Source organism: Erithacus rubecula (genome assembly GCF_903797595.1).
Source record: "Erithacus rubecula genome assembly, chromosome: 13".
Lineage (NCBI taxonomy): Eukaryota > Metazoa > Chordata > Aves > Passeriformes > Muscicapidae > Erithacus > Erithacus rubecula.
The window spans coordinates 3,340,086-3,362,159 of record NC_136665.1 but is presented as its reverse complement, the minus strand read 5'-3'; the positions used below and the strand labels follow the sequence as shown (position 1 = coordinate 3,362,159).

Genomic DNA, 22,074 nt, shown 5'->3' with positions numbered 1-22,074 from the left:
TTCAGATCCCAAAAGCAAGTAAATGCCAAGAAAAAAAATTGACATTTACAAGAGAACCTTCTATACAAGTTGTTTACTTCATCCAAGCATGGAGTTGGATTAAAAATTGCTTAAAAATCCTGTTTCAGCTGGACACTCAAGTAATGCTTTGGTAATTTTGACAAGGACTTGGGTGCTCAAGCAATGCCTGAGGATAGGTGGCCCCTGCTGCTTGGTGGGCTTCTTAAAATCACTTAAAATTGCAAGTTTGCATAAAGAATTTAAGATGAACTGCACTGGCAGCAGCTTTGGAACTGTCTTACACATCTTTGTGTGAGGTTGAGGTGAATCCCAATCTCCCTTCTCCTTCCTTGAGCTTTTGGCATCCATTAGAAGTTCAGAAACAACAGTTAGGTTTTTTTGTCTTTATCGTTTTTCTCTCAAATAGTTTTCCTCCAGGACTTTACTTCCATTATTTCCATATATATTTGAAATTTTTGCCTTCCAGCTGAAATTTTTATGGTGCCTAAATCAAAATGGCCCCATTATAAACTCACAGCCAGTTTGGTAATGTAACAACTTAATATTGTTATATAAACATGTTTCTTGCAAGCAAATTTGTTTTGAATGAAACCATATGCACATGTTAATGGGAAATATTTTTCACACTTCTGCTTTTTTTGCCATTCTTTGTATTTGTCTCAATACTTATTAATAGCATCCCTCTGAAACTTCTCTGATGAGACCATACAGCAGATTTTTTAAAGCTGGAACGGTAGTACAATTTTCAATGTCTTGGATGTGATTCCAAACAGAAAGTAAAACAACATGCAGCCCCTGATTGATGATAGAGCTGTAATTATACTCAGGGACTGATGTTATATAAACCAGTGGAGCAAAGCTCCCTCAATAGATAAACCATCACTCTGTTTTATGTGTAAGTCAATCCACCAGCACTTCTCACTGTGCAGCTCCTGCTGGGGAAATCGGTGGAGTGATCCTTATTTGAGTTCACATGGTGCTCCCTGGAGAGGTTGCAGTTCTCATTTGGACTCTTTCCCACCTTTTTCTTACGGTGAAGCAGTTGCAATACTTTTGGGGAGGTTGGAGTTGTGAATTTTGACAGGTTTGAGGTAACCTCCATTACTTTCCAACACGACACTGCATTTTGTTTATCCTGTAAATCATGTCTCTGAGGAAGATCTGCTTGGCAAGCAATGCTTCCTGGAGCCTGGTGTCTCACACCTCAATTTTCTGGGAAATTTAGTGAGGATGATTGTTTAGCTGTCAGCATTACCTGTCCACTTGATTTAAAAATATTGCTTCATCACCAAGAGATTTCTTACTAACTTACAGGCAGTGGGTTGTGGATTAGGAATGGTTTGGGTTGGCAGGGACCTTAAAGATCAGGAAAGCCTACAAATATCTATTGGATTTTAATAGATTGAAATATATGGATTTTCCCTCATCCATGTGCAGGTAGCAGGTCGTGAGCCATGACTTCCTTTTGCCAAAAATGAAAACTTTCCTCATTTTCTATCAATAAAATATATTTATTTATGTGTTTATCACTAGGTACAATAATTTATTTTTATTTTCCTGGTATAGGTGCCAGTATTGCTCACCTGTATTACTCCTGTATCTGCTATAAACTTAAAAAAAAAAAAGAAAATAATGATCCTCCCACCTCTCTCTGATGCTCCAGTTGCCTGCACTGTATGAATATTCCCTGTCTCCTGTTCAGTGGCAGCTGCTGCCTCTGTACAGCAGCTTCTGGATCAAGTTTGCTCACACAAGTTACACACAAACTTATTTTTATAAAATCCTTACTGAAAACCCAAAATGTGGCCTCAAGGCTTAAACATCTTTAGTTTTCCTGAGTTTAATCTTCTGGATTTTGTACATTTGATACCTGACAGATTTATTTTTCCCAAGTCCTCCTCCTCCTCCTGTATTTCTTTTTAATCCTGTTTTTCCATGCAACACTCCTTTGCATTTTTTCCCCCCAAGTTTCTGCCCAGATGGAGAGTTTTATATGTTCTTAGCTGTCAGGTTTTGCTGTGCAGGGTTTTTAGCAGCAAGGTCAGTCCACAGGAAGTTCTGTTATTCCTAATGAATGATAGGTGACACTCTTGTTATTTTGGTTTGGTTCCTGAAATAAATCAGGTGTATGCACTCTCTCAGATTTCTTTTTATAGAGTAAGTGCTTTAGAGAGTGTTCTTGAACATGAAGAGGATTGCATTTTTATTATTTTTTTAATGTGAGCACGTACTTCAGTTGCCTGAGTTTGTGGCTGGATCACAGTGCTCTCTAAGAAGAGAAAATGTTATTTTCAGGAAGACCTTAAGGAAGAGTGCTCACCTATATGTCACTGCCTCATTTTTAATATAAAATTTTGTATTTTTAAAATCTATTTTCTTACTATTTCATAAGAGAAAGAAGAAAGCCTTTAATGCAATTTAAACTACAGTTATTAATACCGTTATGCTTTGCATTTTCTTGCTGGTTTGGAATTTAAAGCAGAGGCTTAAACTGGCATAAGGATAACAGAGATGAGAAAAGGTTCCACCCTGCTCTGTCCAAGAGTGTGAATCTCTTCCACATGAACATCTTAATACTCAGTATTTTGTGGTGTGTTTGGCCATGCAAACATCTCTGGGATGGGGTCATGGTTCCTCCAGGGCCACAGAGGTTTCCCAGGGAAACAGAGGTTTCCCAAAGCAATTCCCAAGCTCTGCATCTCCTGTGAAGCTGCTTTGGTCGTGTGGTTCAAATAGAAATTAAATAAGTAATGTGGAAAGAAAAGAGATGCTGATTCCAGACAAAAAAACTCCAAAACACTTGTGTGGATTTCATTGGAAATTTCAGAATTGGTGTTGCTCCCTAAGCATGGCATAATGTGCTTTGTGAATCTTAAATTTTAGTTAACTACAGTTTAGATTTCTGGACTTGACTCTATGCTGGGATGGTATGAACTTAGATGAAAGCAAAACTCTTGTGAAAGTGTTTCCAATCTAATTAAGTTTTTAGGAATCTTCACTTTAAAATATTTAGTTAGCATGAATTCACTGGGGAAAGAGTGCTTGATTTTAATTTTCATGATGATTGGATTATGGAATTAAAAGTTGATTGAACAAGTTATTTTATTTTATTGGTTGAGGGAACATAACCTGGCAGTTTATTTTGCAGTTTATATTTTTGGTACCATCTCATGTAACACAGGCTCATATATTACTCATCCCTCCCTTCTCCTGCAAAGTCTTTTGAAGATTTTATTTCTCTTTTTAATTTCAATACCCTGGAGTGTTTGAATTGAAGAGTCTCAAATAAAAATCTATTTTGGGGCAGGAAGTTTTCTTGATGTTTTGGGTAACATTTACCTCTACTTGCTAATGCCAAACCATCTTTCAATCTGATGCCATTAAGGCAGAGAATTTTGTGGTTTGTATAATAATACAAGACCCAAATGGGGGCAGTTATTGAAGTTAACACTTTTTGCCCAACTGTGGGAGTACCAGCATCTTTGAGAGATTCCAATTTTGGTTCTTATTTATGCTTGACATTTAATGTGCTTGACATTCTGATTATTTTACACCTACCTAATTTCTTCTAGCTCCAGGGATAATGACAATATTTTAAGCATCTGTGAAGTGTAGCTGTGTGTTATGGAGCAGGTGCAGTGATACAAATGGAAGGAAAAAGTTCCTAAACTATTTCTGGAATCATTGTTTTTTTTTTTTGTTTTTTTTTTTTTTTTTGTGTTGCATATCTCAGGGTCAGGTAGAGTTTTTCACCAGCTTGGTCTGGCTGCCAGTATTAGCTTTACTAATATTTTATATCCTGTTATTTAGCCATAGATCTATCTCTGTATAGATGTAAATAAATCACATAACGTGGACTGGGTGCTGACATGGTGTCCTTTGTGATCAAGGATTGAGGCATTAGAGAGACAGTTTTCCAAGTTGTTACTGGAGATTTTTCCTAAATTCTGATTTAAAATTGGCTGTAAAATAAGATTTTATAAAATTCAGCCCTTTAAACTGAGCTGATGTGTCCATGGCACACCATCAGTGTAGAACTTAGAATTTCCCTGTGTCTTGGTTTATAGATAATTGGGTTATAACCTGAGAAATGAAAATACATGGGAAAAAATTTACCCAAGTGATTGTAAGTGCACTCTGTGTAAAATCTTTACTCTCCCTTTGCAAAGTAATTTTATTAATCTTTTTGAGTTGTATTCCCATTTATTATGTGGTTCCAGGTTTTAGGCTCTTTTGAAAAGGTTAAACTAGTTTTCAGGGAAAGAGGGAGCAGGATGAAAACATGGGAAAACCAAGTTCTTCAAAGAAGTGAAGCTGGTGGCCACAATTTCCTTTTCCATGTGCTGGGATTCTCGTGTTGCATTTGACAATTAACTACAGGAAGAGTGATGGAGGAAAGTTAAAATACTTTATTTTACAGACCCATGTGGGTACATGTTCAATGCTCACCCAAGTCCTCCCAAAACAGTCACCATGGCCCAGCAAGGGGTCCTTGAAGCAGCCCTAACTGAATGGGTTATAGGAACAATTTTAAAAATCCCTTTATTTTTGCAATCTTGCCACCTGGTGGTACAGCCTGATAATAAATATCTGGTTAGGAATCTGTTCCCAAAGTAGTATTTTCATTGGTAGACAAGGTCTTGAGACTGGAATTTCAGACTGGATCCTGTTTTTAGCAGGCAGGTCCAGTGTGCTTTTCCTTCACTGTCAGTGCCCTGTGTTGGGGCTGTGCATCCCTTGGCATTGAATATCCCAGAGTCACATCACAGGCTGGCTGGGGTTGGAAGGACCTTAGAGCTCATCCCATTCCACCCCTGCCATGGACACCTCCCATGTCCCAGGCTGCTCCAAACACAATGCCTTGGGCACTGCCAGGGATGCAGGGGCAGCCACAGCCCATCCTGCCAGGGAACAATTCCATCCCCATATCCCATCCATCCATCTCTCTGGCACTGAAGCCATTCCCTGTGTCCTGTCCCTTGTAAATCATCCCTCTCCATGTTTCCTGCAGTCCCTGCACAGCCACAATTCAGTGACCCCAAAGCTTCTCCTCTCCAGGTGAGCAATCCCAGGCCTCCCAGCCTTTCCTCCCAGCAGAGCTGCTGCATCCCTGGGATCATCCTGGAGCCTCCTCTGGGCTCTCCAGCAGCTCCAGCTCCTCCCTGGGAGCACTGGGGCAGCTCTGCAGGTGGGGGCTCACCTGAAGGGGGCTGGGCAGCCCACGGCAGGGGATTTTGGGGTCTGAGCACATGGCTGGGGCATGCCCAGCCTCTCATCCACCAGAATCTCCAAGTCCTTCCCCCCTGGGCTGCTCCATCTTTTAATCTCCCATGGATTCCCACAGACACGAGGGAAGAGCAAGCCTGGATATATTGCGTGGTCCTGGCACTTTGTGCTCTGCATTAACCTTCCCAATATATTTAAAATGTAGTTTACAAAGCAATGGTGTCCATGTCCTGCAAGTCCCAGATAAATGATACAAACTGACCTAAGTTAGAGTAAGAATATTTAAGGGATGTTGCTATACCCACAACAAACCCTACAAATGCCAGCAATGTGGAGCTCCAGTGTGTTTGGGTAGTTTAAATATTCACATGGGCACCAGGTGGAGACTGAATAAAGCCCATGATGTGCATAACCTGGCAGGGCTGACTCTTGGTGGCAGGAGCTTGGGAAGCTCACTCCTTTATGCTAATCCAAGATGAAGCAGATGTGGTCTTACTGCTGTCTGCAGGGAAATCCTCATTTATAATGAAAGATGTTTTCACATGGTGCTCAAAGGGCCTTAAACAATCCAGTTTTTGCAGGCTGAATCCAAACATGATTTACTGAGGATCATTAGCTGGAACTTACAAGCCAGAAGTGGAAGTTTGCTCTCCCAGGAGTGTCCCCTCTGGCTCTGCCATGTGCTGGGGTTTGACACGAGAGAACTGAGTGTAATTCTGTGCCTTGGATCAAAAATGGGATTGTGCTGGAGCACAGGGGTTCCTTTTAATACCAAAACATGAAAAATGGATTTGTGTTTGTCTCTCCTTGTGGTGTGGTGGGGATGTGTTCCCACATGGAACACTTCATCCCATCCAATGTGGCCCTGCACCCTGCTGAGCATCTCTTATGAAATGTCAGAATGTCACTTATTCCCCATGGCATTGCTGTGCTGACATTCAGACCTCTGTTATTCCCTCCCAAGTTCTTATGTCGTGCAAGGAAAACCAGGGGAATGTCTCCCCTCTGCTCCTGGGCCATTCCCTCCCAGACACAACACACACATCTCCAAAAACATTAAAAATCTCTTTTGTTTGCAAATATGGGATGCCAGAGGTCTACAGCTCTGATAAATGGCTAAGAAGAGATATCATTGGGACTGAGGCCTGTGTTTTCAAGCTTTTAATTCACATCTTTGGTCACAGAGTTGGAACTTTTTAATCACTTCATTTTACTGCAAAATGTCCCTAACTATTTATGACACTGGATGTTTGCTCTTGGATCTGTTTCTCCTGTGGGGCATCCTTTAGATCAATCCTTGTTTGTTCTATTAATTTGCTTAATTCTCTGGGGTTTGTCAAGTCTAATTATCTTCTTTCTTTCTTGCAGTTTTGAAATCAAGATTGATTAGCCAACACGAGGAGACCCAGCTGGTTATGTGACTCAGAGCCCTGTTTGTGAAGCACACGCTCGTTTTTACAAGACAACTGTAAGTTGCTTCTTTCTCTTTTCCTCCCTCAAATTAAAAAAAAAAAAAAAAATCTACTGTTGTAACTTCATAGAAATTCTGGAAAATTCTTGAGGAATTCACTTTTGTTGGTAAAGCCAATCCTGAATTTTGGCTTGGTGATGCCAGCCAAGGATACAGGATTTTTTCCACATGGTGATGGTTTTCCATTGTTAAGGAGAGATTCCCTGGGCCAGAAAGGTCAATCTGCTGTCTCTTTACATAGTGTGATGTGAAATGTGGGATCAGGGAGAGTGACAAGCCTGTTTGGGAGTGCACTGCTGTGTGAGGAGATGCTGAATCCCAAGTGCTGCAGGAGGAGTTGGCACCTCTGCAAACAGGTACCTCTGGCAGAATTCTGCATCCCCCCTCAGCCCCCACACCCTGGCATTTTGGATTCAATAATGCCTCCTCTCTACTTGGTTTAGACAGGTTTTTCTCCACAATCATAAGGCAAACCCTCAGTTTTAGTCACAGACTAGAATTTCTCAGAGAAACTATCAGTTATAGTCTGGGGATGCAGAAATGAAAGTTCCAGCAGTAATAGTGCATGGCTTAATTATTTTTTTGATCTATATCATGAGCTACATTTTATAAGCTCAACTTAAGAAAATTATTAGATCCAGGTGGAGTGCTGATACGTTTGTCATCGTGCTTGATGTGGTGTGAATCTTATTTATCCTTTCTCACTGGTGTGAAAATGCTCTGCATTAGCAGTGATGAGACTTTAATTTCTGTAACCAGGTGGCAGTGGGGGTTTAATTATTAAATTTTGGAAGCCATGCATTTGCAGGATGTTCCACTTAGATGAGCAGGAATGCAGCCAGTGCTCTCAGGTGTGGGGCAGCACCACTTTATCTCAAGCTTTTCTTTAGCTGTGCAACTGCCACTGATTGTATAAAAATCCCATTACTTTGTAAGTGGAAGGGACAAGCTGGTATTTATCCTGAATTTTCTCTTGAATAGCAAGTGATTGTGGTAACTTGCATGGTGACACAATGCATGTACAATTTTTTTTTTTTTCATTTGTTACCTCTCTTGTTGCTGAAGGTTCATTAGACAAGGAGAGAAAATGAGGTATAATATTCAAACTATTAGAGAAAAAAGGGAAAATAGCACTCACTACCAAGTAAATTTTGGGCTTATGAAATAGTGGAACCAATAAAGAAAAATTAATAAGTATCAACTGTGAAATAGAATTTTGTAGAGAGAAGTAGAAGCTTAGTATTGATTTTTAGATCACAAGGAGATGTCTGAGCAAATTTGCTTTGTGACAACAATAAATATATTCCAAAAATATTGAGGTTAGTTAACAAGTTATTAGATAAGAGAGAGAATCACACTCTTTTTTTCACCAAGCAAACATAGGAAACAGGAAGATAACAAGTGCTTCGGGTGTCTGTTCACAGAACTCTCCTGTAATTTGTGTGGAACAGAATTAAAGCTCAATAGGAGAAGCACAAAGAAATGAATAACTCAGATTAAAAGGCTTTGCTGGTTTTCTGTGGGTAATGAAGGGAACTCTCCATAGATTAGAGCTCTGAGTTCTGTGTAGCTGCTATGCAGAGCACTGCCCAAACTTGTTTTAGATTAATTTTTCTATATTGTATATTGAAAAACTGGAAACAACAACTGTTCTGTCAGGAATTTTATAAAAATTATTATACAGAGTGGCACTTGCACAGCTTTAATGCATTCACAATATTATGTAATGTAAATGTGGGGAGAAATTACTCAAAAGTTTGTTCTCTTTTCCCACTGGTAACTTCCAGATGGGCTTTCATTCAGGTGATGAGTGTACCTGTAGTTCTCACCTCCATGATGGGTTTTTTAGCTAAAACTGACCTAACTTATATCAAAATGTTCTAGTAGGTGCCTGTATTTTTTCAGTGTGGAGCAGAATGGAAACATGGTCATAATGACAGTGTGGGCAGCTGTGCCATAGAGTTTTGCAGAGTGCTCAGCATCACTTGGCCCTGACAGCAGCACTTTGTCACTGGGCTTTGATGAAGGTTTTAATAGGTGCCACAAGCTGTGCAGACCAAATATTGTGCTTGTCTTTCAAAGCACTACAGATTCCAGCTTCAATTCCCCCCCCAAACTCTTAAAACAAGTAATCTATAATCTATTTGTCAGACATTTAAATGTCTGTGAGAGAGTGAAAAGCAAAGACAGACTTACTAGAGAGGGAACTTTCTTAGTCATTCAGCTATTAAAAAGAAAAGCCTCTTGAGGTTTTTGTCCTTTTTTTTTTTTTTTTTTTTTTTAGAGAAATAAGCAGAGCTGGAAATACTGTAATTTTCTCCATTTCTCAGTATAATAGTTTCAATTCCTGTTGTGGAAGGCAAGCTGCCAGGCACAACCCCACAATTCAGTGAGCTTGTAAAGATAAAAAATTGTAACCCCCCCAAACAAACATTCCTATAGCCTTCATCCTCTCCCATCCCATTCCAGGATAAAATGGGCTGAATCCCTGGATTCTTCTGTGTTTAACTTCCCTCCCAAGCAGAGCTGAGGCTGCACACATGAAAGGTGCTGCTGTTTGCACTGATGAGCACGAAGCACCTGCTGGGGTCAGAAAGAGCTGGGAGGTCCCACTGCTCTGGGAATGTTCTGGGAATGCTCTGGGAATGCTCTGGGAATGCTCTGGGAATGTAGCTGCTGAGCCCAGGACCCCATAAGGTTTATTTTTTCTCAAAGGCAGCTGCAGGTGTTGTCCTCTCCTAAGGATGTTCCCATGTGAAATCCTCCCTGGCTCAGTTTTGTCATCCCTGTGATTTATTGGAGTCATTAAGGAGATGCTTTGGGCTGTGCTGTTATTTCTGTGCTGCTCAGCACTGGAATGCCAGCTGGAACTGGGGATGGGGAGCTGGAGAAATGGTTTTTTCTGGTGTAGCTGCACCTGCTTTGCCCTGCTGGCCTGTACATGCAGGGCACTGGGAACCCACTGGAACTTTGGGCTTTTCCAGTGCTGAGACAACCTCTGGCAAGCAGCTTTTGTCACTTCTGCCTCCTCCACTGCAGGAAAACAGCAGAGCATGGGGCTCCAGGTCTCACTTCACTGCAATTCCCAGCACAGATTATCCACCAGCTCACCCCAAACAATGAGAGATGTCAGCAAAATCTGGTTTGCAGGTGTGATGTCAGGGGCAGCCCCATCACTCATTTCTGTGCCACTTTTGTCCCCTGCTTCTGGAGGGGAAGAAGAGCCTGTTCCATTTTCTGTGAATGTGATGATGCTCCCCCAGAGGGAGAGGAAGCAAAGCAGGTACCTACAAAAACCTGTACATTCACCTTCTCTTTGCACAAATTAATCAAATATATAAATATCTGTGAGTGGATCTGAACTCTTCCCCAGAGCAGATCTGTACATTCATATTTTCTTTGTACAAATGAATTAAATATATAAATATCTGTGAATGAATCTGAACTCATCCCTAGAGTTACCTCCACATTCATCTTCTCTTTGCACAACTAAATTAAATATATAAATATCTGTGAATGAATCTGAACTCTTCCTCCATTGAAGAACAAACTTCCTTTAATTAAATAATCTTTTCTTACTGTCTGATGTTAGTGACATTTAATAGTCATACAATTACTGCTTCATTTCAATTTTATGTTATTTTCAGAGGTCAGGAAGGGTAATATTCCAACATAACTGTACTCAGTGAGAGGGCAGCAGCTGACAGGAGTTCCTGCACGGGGTTCTCATCAGTAGATCATCAAGTGCATTAGAAAAATCAGGAATTTTATCCCTGTTTTAAAGGTGATGGCAACTGTGGCCCTGTGAGGTTGTCCACCATGGCTGTGCAGACCTCTCCATGTGTTCTATTGCCTTAACATCCCATCAGACTCCTGAGTAAAGATTAATAGATTAAAATACAAGAGAAAAAAAAAAAAAGAATCTTAATGGGAAAAAAGAAACCCACCAAAAAAATTGAACTTATTCCTGCTGAATTCTGCATTGTGTGTTTAGTTCAAATCATCTCTTGGATGGATTGACATGAAGTTAATCCATAATGTCAGTTAATTTTTTAATTAATGAATGTTACCCTGGTATTTAAGCAATTCTCACCTGTCTTGGTGTGACCTGGCTGTTAAAAATGGCAAAGAGCCTCAGTGTCAGAAGCTGCTTTTCCTTTTCCTCTCTGGCAGAGAGAGCAGAGTGTCTGTGCCCAGGGTTCCAAGGAATTGAGTGATGTTGGGGAGGAACAGTCAGGTGAGAGCTCAGTACCTGCTCCAGGGACAGGAGGAAATGCATTTGATTTATATCAAAAGTTTATAAAGGAATATAAATGAGAGCCTGGCCCTGGCTTGACTTCTGTGTGGCTGTGGGAGCCAGGCAGGATAATTCCTGCCATGTCCAGGATGTAAAGTTTCTAAGGAATTTTCTTGCACATTAAAAGAAAAAATTATTTTTCAAATAGTATTTTAAAAAAATTAATAATTTTAATATTTAAAAAAAATTATTTTATTTTTAAATACTTTATTTTTTTAAATCGCATTTTAATACCCTATTACTAATTACTGTCGTCTTTATTTTTATTCTTTCTTTCAACTTTCATACACTTTTCTGATTTAAAAATCTTTGGAAATATTCATTAGAACTCAAAAGATATGAGATCATAGTAATAATGACAATATTTTTATAGTATTAATTTTATTATAGTTTTTAAAAGAAAGTATGTATTAGTATTGTGTGTTGGGGATATTTCTTTTTCCAGCTTATTTAGTGGATTTCCTCACTGTCACCAAAAGAGCTGCTTTGAGGTAGGAAGTGGTTAATTGTAGGTTCTGAGTGTTTCTCTGGGGTGTTGCTCAGTAATTTTGTGAAAATTTTTCAGAATTTCTGCACTAGCCACCTCTGTAGGCACAATGAGAGGAAAGACAAAGTGCTCCAGGAGAAATTCCTGCTGACTTTGGAGCAATCCTGGTAATATCAGTGAATTTCTTGTGATCAGTTAATGCCACCCATGAAGGGAAATTGGTGTTTGCTGCTCCAGGGTTTTCCTTGGCAGGCTCTTTGATGATGCAGGGTCTGTAGGTGTGTTCTGGATTTTTACTGGCTTCTGGCTCTTCCTGGAGCCCAGAATTCTGCTGGTTTCTCCTAATGCAGAGCATAGAAATGGGAATTTTCTTAATGTGACACACAGAGGGCTGAGTACAATTCAAATGCTAATATGTAGAAACCAAATCTCACAAAGGAGTGTGTTAACATTTGTCTTTATTCACACTCTTCAAAGGATATGTGCCAAGCCTTGCTTGACACTCAGAGCATTCTGCATTGTACAAATCCACCCTGAAAGGCAGAGAGAAGCATTTCCTTTTTGCATAGTTTCAAGTCTTTTGATCCCATGGAAAAGTGAATTTTTCCTTACATGACCCCACTTTCTCCAGCATTTTCATGTTAAATTTCCCTTTTTAAGGGAGAAACTGAACTGCATATATCCAGCTGAGTCTGGATAGGGGATTTTTTTCTCCCCCAGCTGATTTTATTGCTTTCCTGGATGCTGGGAAGTCTGACTTTGGTGTTCATTCCTCTCTTTTGCAGTTTACCCTGCAAGTGCAGCTCCTTGATGAGATCAACCTGAGCTCATTTTAGACAAAGCACAAATTCCTTTTTCACCTGCTCCTACTTGGAGTGTCCATTGAATTCACAGATTGTTTTCTGCAGCTTTAAGGTGTGTGTTTTGGCTGCTCTTCGTCATGGCTATCAGAAATCCCCTCGAGTTCAGGAACTGTATTCTCTGACAGCAGCACCATGGGTGAATTCTCTGTTTGCTTTGGGTTTGCTGAGCCAATCATTTCCCACTGCAATCCATTTTCCCCCTGGAGAATTCATCTAAGCCAGGGATATTAATACCTGACCTGAATGGGTATTTGATACTGCCCAGCTTATGCAGGTGTCCTGGTTTGAAGGACAGGTGTCTGCCAATAAAGGCAGGAGCTTCTCTTTGAAATGGAGAATGTAAACCCCCTCCCTCCAAATTATTATAATTTTGAAATTAAGGGGCTCTCAGTCAAAGATATGGGAATTAGGAATAACAGTTCTTTAATAGGAAAATTAAAATAGAAATACAGCATTACAAAGAATAATCCCCAAACCCTGCCAGAGTCAGAATCCAAGCTGACACAGTCAGTCAGTCAGGGTGGTGGCACAGTCCCATTCAATGGTGGCTGCATCCTCCTGCAGGGGCAGATGTGGTTCAGCTGGAGCAGTGCTCCTGGAGAAGGTGCAGTTTCCTCTGAAGCTCCAGGGATGATGTGGAAAGGTCTGGCTTTCCTCTGGAATCCAGTGGAGAGAAGGTCCCTTGGTGTCCAAAATCTCATTTTTCTCTGGGTAGGAAAGGCTTGGCTGCTCCCCTGGCTGGAGCATCTCCCAGTGGGATGATGGAATTTTATCAGTCATGCCCTGGGACTCAATGGCCATGAACAGGAGATGGGCTGTGGAAAGATAAAGATGATTGCCCAGCTGGTTTAAAGATGGCCCATTAGCAGATAATATGTGCCAGGGGATCAGGGGCACTGCCCCACCCGGGTCAGCAGATGGGGACAGAATCCACATTGCTGGGCACAGCCTGGATTGCAACACAAGACACAGCAGGGTTCTGTGATCCATGCCTGACCTGTGTGGATTTCCCTGGGCTGGAGATTCCCTCAAATACAGCTGGAGAGGAGTTTGTGTCTGCCCCAGGATGGGACCTTCCACCACCACCTTGGCCCTGACTTCAGGCTCCTGTTTGTCCCTTTCTTGTCCCTGTTCTGAATTCTTTGGCTTCTCCATTGTTTGCAGCATTTGGATGGATTGAGCAACTTGTTCCTGCATCTCGTTTTATATTTCCCCATAATCTCTCCCTGCAGATGTTGGTGCTTCAGTGCTCAGTGAAGTGATGCTTTGCTTTTTGTGTAGTCAAGCAACACATGGTCTGCAGCCAGCTCCTGAAACTCACAAAGTATTTAAGAATATGTTTAAATGCAAGGTCTTATAGAAAATGCAAATTTATTACTTCTCACTTGATTCTCACGAGAGATTTCTGGAGAGTGCTATGAGGCTTTTTTTTATTGGTGCTATCACTACTTTGCCTTCATGCTTATGCTGATTTTCTTCCTTTGCTAAAGCCCCATAACACTTGTTATCAGTAGCTACAATTTCCTGCCACCTGTGGTGGAATATATTTCTTCATTATGAGCTTTTTGCTGCTTCCTCAAGTTTTGTCTTTGATTAGCTGCTATGGAATTTTTACACATCATCATCACTAGTCCTGCAAAACTTGATTATCTGATGGATATGAAAATTGCTGCTTCCATCTTCTGTTGGCCCAGATCATTTAGTGCCAGTTCTGGTACCAGCACTGACCTGAACTGATGCTAAATCCAATGTGAGAGAATTTGGTGGAAGGCTGGGTTTTGTAGAGTTTATTTGAGATTTGTGGTTTTGTTTTTTCCCCTTTCCTTAAAGTGAAAGAGCACTGGAAATGCAAGGCTGGAATCAGTGACTTACCTGAATTGTGCTGGAGTATAGCAGACATGATGACTTTTTAGTCTGAATTTGGTAAGCATTTTCCTAATCTTATTTGCAGCAATTTTACACCTATATTTTAGAATCTTTTATAATTGTAAGTGTCTCTTAATAAATGACAACATTTAGCAGAGGTTTGCCACTCACTATAAAATCTGGGAATGACATTCTTGTGAATCCTTCTGCCCAGACCCAAATAGAAGAGAGCATAAATTACACAAGCTCCTGGCTTTATAAATGCAAACATGGATCTTGTTTTTTGCCCATTAAAAGGGTTTTTCTGGACTCAGTTTAAGAAACCCACGCTTTTTATTGCAGGAACATCTGCCCAGCTTCTCCTCTGTAGCAGGTATTTTCTTCTCTCCACCAGCATCCTCTGGGATGAGGATACAAACTGAGTTTATCAGAGCGTGATAAAAGGAGCATGTGTGTATATGAAGGCAAATGTAAATTTCCAGCATCCAAAAGAGGACTTGGCAACTGCAGATGTGTGGCTTAAATGCTGGAGGAGGAGAGGGGAGGAAGGGTTTTGTTTCTTTGTGCTGAGATCTGCAGCAGAGCTGGGGTGCTGCTGTAGGTGAAGCTGCTGCTGCTGCCTGGGGTGCAATGATCCAGCTGATCCTGCTGGGAAAGCACTGCCCAGGGGGAATGCTGAGGGAAAATGAAAATCATAATTTCTATAATCTTTATTGGCATTAATACCTTTACACTTTCTAACCTTAGCGAGCCCCTGGATATAAATTCCAGCTTGGAGGGAGATAAGTCTGTGCCAGTCTTTAGAAATTAGTGTGAGACAGGAGACCCCCAGAACCTGTCATGAGTGTTCCCTGGCTCTGCTGGAGCAGCTCTAAGGATGACCCCAGGGGTGTCCCTGTGACCACTTCTGCCAGGTACTTCTGTCACCTTCTGCCTGGTGGCCTTTCAGTTTGTTTGCTGTTTCCTTGGGGGTTTTGTTTTAGATTGGTTTCTGTTGTTCTTGGTGGGTTGGTTTGTTGTTTTTTTTTTTCCCCAAACCTGCCTGCTGAGGAATCCTTCCTTTCCTCACAGGTCCCCAGAGTGGCCAGTCCTGCTGCAGCAAGTGGTTCTCACCTCTGAATGTCTCTGTCAGTGGTGCTGGAGAAACAGCTCCAAAAAGTGGAACTGAAATCAGTGCCCATTCCAACTCAGCTCTTTTCTTTTTGGCATGCAGGAATTTCTCCCCTCAGTGGGATTCCTGGGGGAGTGACATGGCCATGGAGCATGTGAATCCTCATTTTCTCATAATCTCCTTTTAATTTTTCTTAATCAAGTAGCATTCTTAAAAAATTAGCAATGTACAGTTTCTGAAGAGGGCTAGCAGCAAGTTCTTTCTTTATGGTGAGAATTTAACAAGGAAATTTCATTTTCCATATCCAATTCCTGAGAGATTTCCTGAATCAGAAGTGGCATCTGGACCAGAGCTTGGAACCACCAGGAGTGGGTCCTTTGTAGAGATGATTCAGGGAGTTGTGGAGAGAGGTTGTTTGGTGGATTTTGCAGGGTAGTGGGGCTGCTTTGTGTGAACAGATCAGAGCAGGTCGTGGTTTTTGGGAAATCTGGTGAATGGGCAGCCAATGAGGTCTTGTCAGAACAAAGGGTGAGTGATCCAGCCCAACAGCCCATTTCTCAGAAAGAAAGAAAGAAAGAAAAAAAAAAAAAAAAAAGAAAAAAAAAAAGAAAAAAAAAGAGAAAGAGAAAAAGAGAGAAAAAGAGAAAGAGAGAAAGAGAGAAAGAGAGAAAGAGAGAAAGAGAGAAAGAGAGAAAGAGAGAAAGAGAGAAAGAGAGAAAGAAAGAAAGAAAGAAAGAAAGAAAGAAAGAAAGAAAGAAAGAAAGAAAGAAAGAAAGAAAGAAAGAAAGAGAAAGAGAGAAAGAAAGATGAGGCAATCAAATTACAAAGCCAGCCCAACTGTTTTAGTATTTCAGACTAAAGGTTAGCAAATTGGGATTGCAAAAGCTAAAGGAGGAGACTGCAAGGGTTCAAACATGATATTACTAAGGATCAGAGAATTTTCTATCTTGTCTTCATGGAGTTTAAATTAATTTTGGTAAGATATGGGTGGGTAAAGAATAAAATTTGAAAAAGGAGAACCTTTGAAAAAGGTTTGAAAAAGGAGAAAAAGAAATTTTTATTGCAATCTGTATCTAGAAAAAAAATGGCAGAAACAGAAACCCTTCCAAACCATCATTACACTTTGAATATTGAGGATCTAAAAAGGGTTTTAAAGCACTGGATTTTTTTGCAGCTGTGTGTGTGTGAATACTCAGGGGGGTTGGTGTGCCTGTTCATACATGCACTGCTGGAGTTCAGCAGCAGCCCCAAGGTACAGCAAGATTTAAACCTGTGAAAAGCTTCACTTGTTTCCCATCTGGAGGCTCATTGGAATCCTTTGATTTTGCTGCAGAAGCCTTGACCCTTGTGATGGTGTTATTTATTTCTCCATAAATTTTGTACGTGACGAGACTTTTGTTATTTCTGTGGTCAAATTTGAGTAAAACAGATAATTTTCATGCTACAAATTTAAACAGCAGGTAATTTCGATTTTTATTTTCCTCTTTGCTTATGTGATGCTTGTTGTGCTCACAAAACACTCCCTCATTATACAAGATTTTAAGTTCTTCTGATGGTGGCTCAGTCCTTGTCTGTTAGGAGCTGGGAGCTGGTTGGAATGATTCATTTTGAGCAGCTATTTTGGGGGTACTCACATCATCTTGGATGCAGCTTCACATGAAATGGATGGGAAAATGGGAGTTTGTATCCCTCCTCCACCCAGCAATTCAAATGAAAATCCATAACACTTGAGCAGGAGACTGTCACTGGGATCTCTTTGGGAAGAATAAGCTTTAAAAATACAGCAGGGAAAAAACAAGGAATGAGGAATGGTGGGAAATGGAGGAAATCCTGTGGGCAGCATCCAAAGCCACACTGGGATTTAAGTCACAGATGTTTGCAGAGCCTGAAGAGAAAAGCAGCCAAAGCAGCTGAAATGAAATTAAAGCTGCAGCAAGGCAGAGAGAAGCTCTGGTGATGTTCTCACACTTTGGGGCAGAAGGATCTGCTCCCAAAAGGGGCTTGGGGCTGTTTGCCACTGCTTGGGAAGGATGGAGAAGGAAGGGAGAGCACAGGTCTATCATTAGAGCTCTAGAACCAGAGGAGGTCACTTCCAAAGAGAGGAGTCACATGTTTTATAAAAAGGGATTAAAAAAATAATAATAAAACTTCTGTACTGGTAACAGTTGTGTCATTTTCATGGCTGTGGCTACTGGCTGGAAGCTGCTGCCAGTCTGGTCTGTAGTGTGTAAAATTCAGTATCATGAGCAAATTAAATACTGTGACAATATTTATATGAGTATTTCTAAAGTACAGAAGCAAAAAGGGCCTTTGCTCATATACAATCAAAGTGCAGTAGTGCATGGAAAAAAGTTTATTGCAGCTTTGAATAAGCAGTGAATTTAACAAAACTTCTGTTACACTAGGCTTGGTTCCTTCTTGATTAATGATAAATAATCCATATTTCTAAATGCAGGAAGGAATAATGTATAAAAATACAATACAATCCCAATTGTACTTTTCATGCAAGCTGTGAATAATATAGTTTAAGGGTAAGGGTTTCTTTCATCTCTCTGCAGTGTGAGTTTTTTTTGTTGCTATTGTTTTGTTTTGTTTATAGGCTGGAAAGTGGTATTTTTTTTTTCTTTGTTTATAGGCTGGAGCTGTAACTTAACCCAGGTAAAAGTTCTGAGATGTTACACTACCACACTACCAGTGTGACCAGTCAGTGATGAATATTCACCTGTTTTGTGAGCAGATGGGATTCCAAGTCTGTGCAGAAATCCTGGCAGAAGAATTTCCTTTTGTACTTCTCATTTTCCAGCTCTTTTCACAGCTCTCCTTCCATTTGGGACATGTTTGGTGTGGGAAATCTGTGTTCTGACAAAATATTGAAAGGTGAACAAGGAGAATAACTTTGTTTTCTCCACTCTGAGAGTGCCTGACTCGTCCTTGGTGTGTTCTGAGTGGTGATTTCCACCTAGATCAAAGCAAACTGGAACTTTTCAGAATTTGGCTGGACAGGAATTTTGGTTTGCTGTGGGGAAAGCAGGGACTGGTCATTGAGGAGCAGCTTTTTGCTCAGCTTTACCACCAATAAATGAGTTATGCCCACATGAGTCCTGGATTGCTGTAAAAGAAAGGTTTTCTCCTAATAAAGCTTTAATAAATCCAAAGAATTCTTCCTAGTAATTTTACAATGCCAGTCCCATGGAGGTCTAAGGCAGTGCAATCTACAGTATTTATAGAACTCCATTAAACATCACACCTGTTAATTCCCCTTCAAATTGAGGACAGGGAACCAAAACAACTTAAAATGAAGAAAAACGACCCTGCCATGAGACCTTAATGATTCTTTCTATGTCTTAAGTACTTTCCCTGGGATTATTTTGCTAATTTTCTACCTCTAATTGTTGTTAAATGAGCTTATAAGGTGGTGGTGTACATTAGACTGGAAATTGTTTGGTGCTGGAGTTGTCTGGTTGTGTGAATTTTCATAGCCAATATATTATTTACCATAATATCATTTGAATATCTGGATTAATTCTGCCATCCAGGATTTAACAGCTCCTTCTAGTAGATCACAAAAATTTCATTTTTTAACTTTTTCTAAAGTAGTCCTTTTGCTCCCATTCTGAAACAGAAGGAAATTTTCCTAGAAGCAACTCTCTGTGCAAACTCTCTTTGGGGAGAGCTCCTATTGCAAAATGCTCAATATCTTTACTGCATCTGATCTGAAAGTGCAAAAGGTCAAAAATGTCCTAATGTGGTTTGGCAATCCACATGTCAGCACAGCACATTTCAGAAGGGCTCTTGTGGCTTTGTAGAAGTTTCATTTTTCCTTTTGGTTTTAATTTTATACCTGGAAAGGATTAAGAGAAGGATTCAGCTGATGGCTGAATACACAGAAAATATTTTTAGAATGGAAGATGCATACTGGAAAAGATTGGGACTCAGGGATGTGTGATATGAGGAAATATTTATAAACTTTACTTATGAGTAATAATTAGTGAGTGATGTAGGAAAACCATTTCTAGTGAATTTTTTTCCATCTACAATGCCAGATCCCCATGTTTATTTGCTCCTGGTTAGTGCAATATTATTGCTGACCTTGTTCCCTGCTGAAGAGATATCTCACAGCAGGGTACCATCCAACCCAAAATATCATTTCCTAGAGAGCAATATTGAGTCATTGATTGAGTTACTCACTCTGCCTTTCCATCAGCCATCATTTTGCTCCCTGGTGATGGTGACCTTGCAAGATGACAGATTAATTCCAGCATCTGGGAATATGTGCAGGCTGCTCTTTTACAAGATGTGTATACAAAATATAATGTTCTTGAATTCATTAAAGCAGTTTAACTTTGACCAACCCAAAGTCAAACACAGGAGAAGCTTTAAAAACTCATCCTTTTTTCCCTGCTCTCTGCTCTGTCACCTGAAAATCCTTTCCAATCTGTTCAGGGAATTCTCACAGTGCCTGGGTGCAAGATCCACCCAAAATGCATCACAAATCTCACAGAGAATGAGTCTGTGGGGTCCAGATGTCAGATTGTGGATATGCCCTGTTGGGAGGAGCTGCCCAGAGCAACCCCAGGTACCTCAGGGAGAGAATACCTTCGATATTCAGGAAAACAGCCACACACCTCCAGTCCTCCTGGCTCCCCCCCAAAATCTCTGTGACAGCTTAACTGCTTCAATCTTAATCAAAATGGCTTTTGGGAAACTGCTTCACTGTCACTGATTAATGTGGTGATTTTTAAATGGGATTTTTAGAATGGAATTTAGGGATTTTTTCAACCATTTTCACTGCCCTGATGAAAACCACTCTGAAGTTTGCAGGCAGCCTGTTTTGGTTTGGGTTTGTTTGTTTGTTTTTAACTGATCCATATGGTCATTTTGGATACATGGGACACAAGATGCTGAGAGGAATGTACTAATAACTGGGAGCTCATAACTTCATTAAAGATTAACTTTGCAGTTGGGACTATGCCCATGCAAATTCTATTTGCTATTGTGAGAAATATTAGTGAAAAGCTGTGGGAAGTAACTGCAAAAAGAGGCTGTAACTTCTGAGTGATACAGAAAATTCTCTTTTTGTGCACACCATGGATTTTCCTGAGCAGAAATGATTTATGTTTGATTTTTGCACAGTCAACATGCACACTACATGTAGTTGTTCTCCACTGGGACACTTCAATTGAGTTTAACAGCTTGAAATCAGAGACACTTTGTGGTCAGGGAGGAATCATCTTCCATGGCATAATTACCTAATTGTGGAAGGGGATTATTGACCTTTGTGAGGTTTGCTGGGCTTGAGACACGTGGCTGTTGGATGCCAGCTTCAGCTGATGGAAAACTGGGGTTTGGCCTTTTTGGTGCCACCTCCATGGGCCCAGTCCTGCCCAGTCACCTCTGAGCTGGTCCAAGTCCTGCTGCAGCTCAAGGAGCCCATGGTGGGAACAGCCCATCCAACCCTAAAGCTCTGCAGCTGAAGGAAAAGCACTTAGAGAAGAGTTTTCATTCTTTAAAAACTAGGATGGAGCTGATTCTGTTAATACTCTCATTCTGCTATATTTTTTTTTTTTTAAGAGGACTCATTATTGCAGAAAGGAAAATAAAAAACTTGTGTGTCTTTGTGAACTTAAATTTGCATTTGAGCTGTTGCATCAGTTGGCTTCCAGTTGGGATTTTCCTATTCCTGGAGCTGAGGGAATACCAGCACACTTTGCTTGGGCAGTGAAAATGGCCCAATGAAGTAGTAGTTGAAATTAAGATCCATGCAGGAATATTTGTTGACAAAAGCAGAGAAAGGATCCCATTCCTTTCTCCTCAAGCATCACTTTCCTGCGGTTAACCCTGCAGAGAGATAGCTTGGGAAGGAAAAGAAACCAGAAACAAAGCAAAAGCTGAGCTTCAGGAAGACAGAAATGGAATTTCCGTAAATCCAGGTCTCTGAAGTGGATGTCTCTGAGGTGGCAACAGGAGGATGTGGCACAGGTCTGGCAGGAGGCAGCTCTGTGCTCCATTCTGCCTCTGAGAGATGCTCAACTTCCAAACTGAAATATTGCCAAAGAGTGCTGAAAAAACCTGTAGGATATCCAAGCAGAAAGATTAAATAAAACAAAAATTAAATGTTTTTCTGTTGTGAGGTTGTTCTTGGATAAGGGAGCAGTGTGGCTCCCACAGAGAATTAATTTGGATGATGAGGTTTATTTGTCACCTCTGAGTGAGAAATGTGTGTGTACAGAGAGTCCAGAGAAGGAGCAAACCCTCATCTCCACACAGCAGAGTTGTGCGGAGTTAACTTTGTGATTCTGGCCAGGCTTCATCTGCTGTGATAATTACCTTCGGCACCTTTGTGTCTAGGCCTAATTCATGTCATAAAGATAAAGTAATAATTTACCACTTAACCTCATTCCTCATGTGCCAAATAACACAATTGTACAATTAAAACTCAGATGTTCAAGTTGGGAGTGGGGAATGGAGGCCAGTGGCTGGGGCACAGTAGTATTTGGACAGGGAAATATGCAGGAGTAGGTGGAAATTTTGTCCCAAAACAAGCCTTGCACTGGGATTTTAGTGCTAAACTGGGATTTGCTGTGGCGAGACGTGTCCAACTCTCCAGCAAACATTTGTGGATTTCCAAAGAGGCCATGGTTCAGGCAGTATCTCTGTGCCTTTGGTGGCATTTTATGGGGGGGGCTCTATAAAGTTACATGTGCCTGGTTAATTTTTAGTTTTGTCCTGTGG

The 22,074-nt window shown here is 40.7% G+C and overlaps 1 protein-coding gene across 10 annotated transcripts in view; it reads left to right on the top strand.

Annotated features, from left to right (window-relative positions):
• ATP2B2 (ATPase plasma membrane Ca2+ transporting 2) overlaps nucleotides 1-22,074 on the top strand; it is a 378,523-nt gene that overhangs the window by 124,011 nt on the left and 232,438 nt on the right. For all 10 annotated transcript variants that reach the window (XM_079316715.1, XM_079316719.1, XM_079316749.1 and 7 more), the window contains exon 3: nucleotides 6,616-6,715. The gene's annotated coding sequence lies outside the window, so the exon portion shown is untranslated. The remainder of the gene's footprint in view (nucleotides 1-6,615; nucleotides 6,716-22,074) is intronic.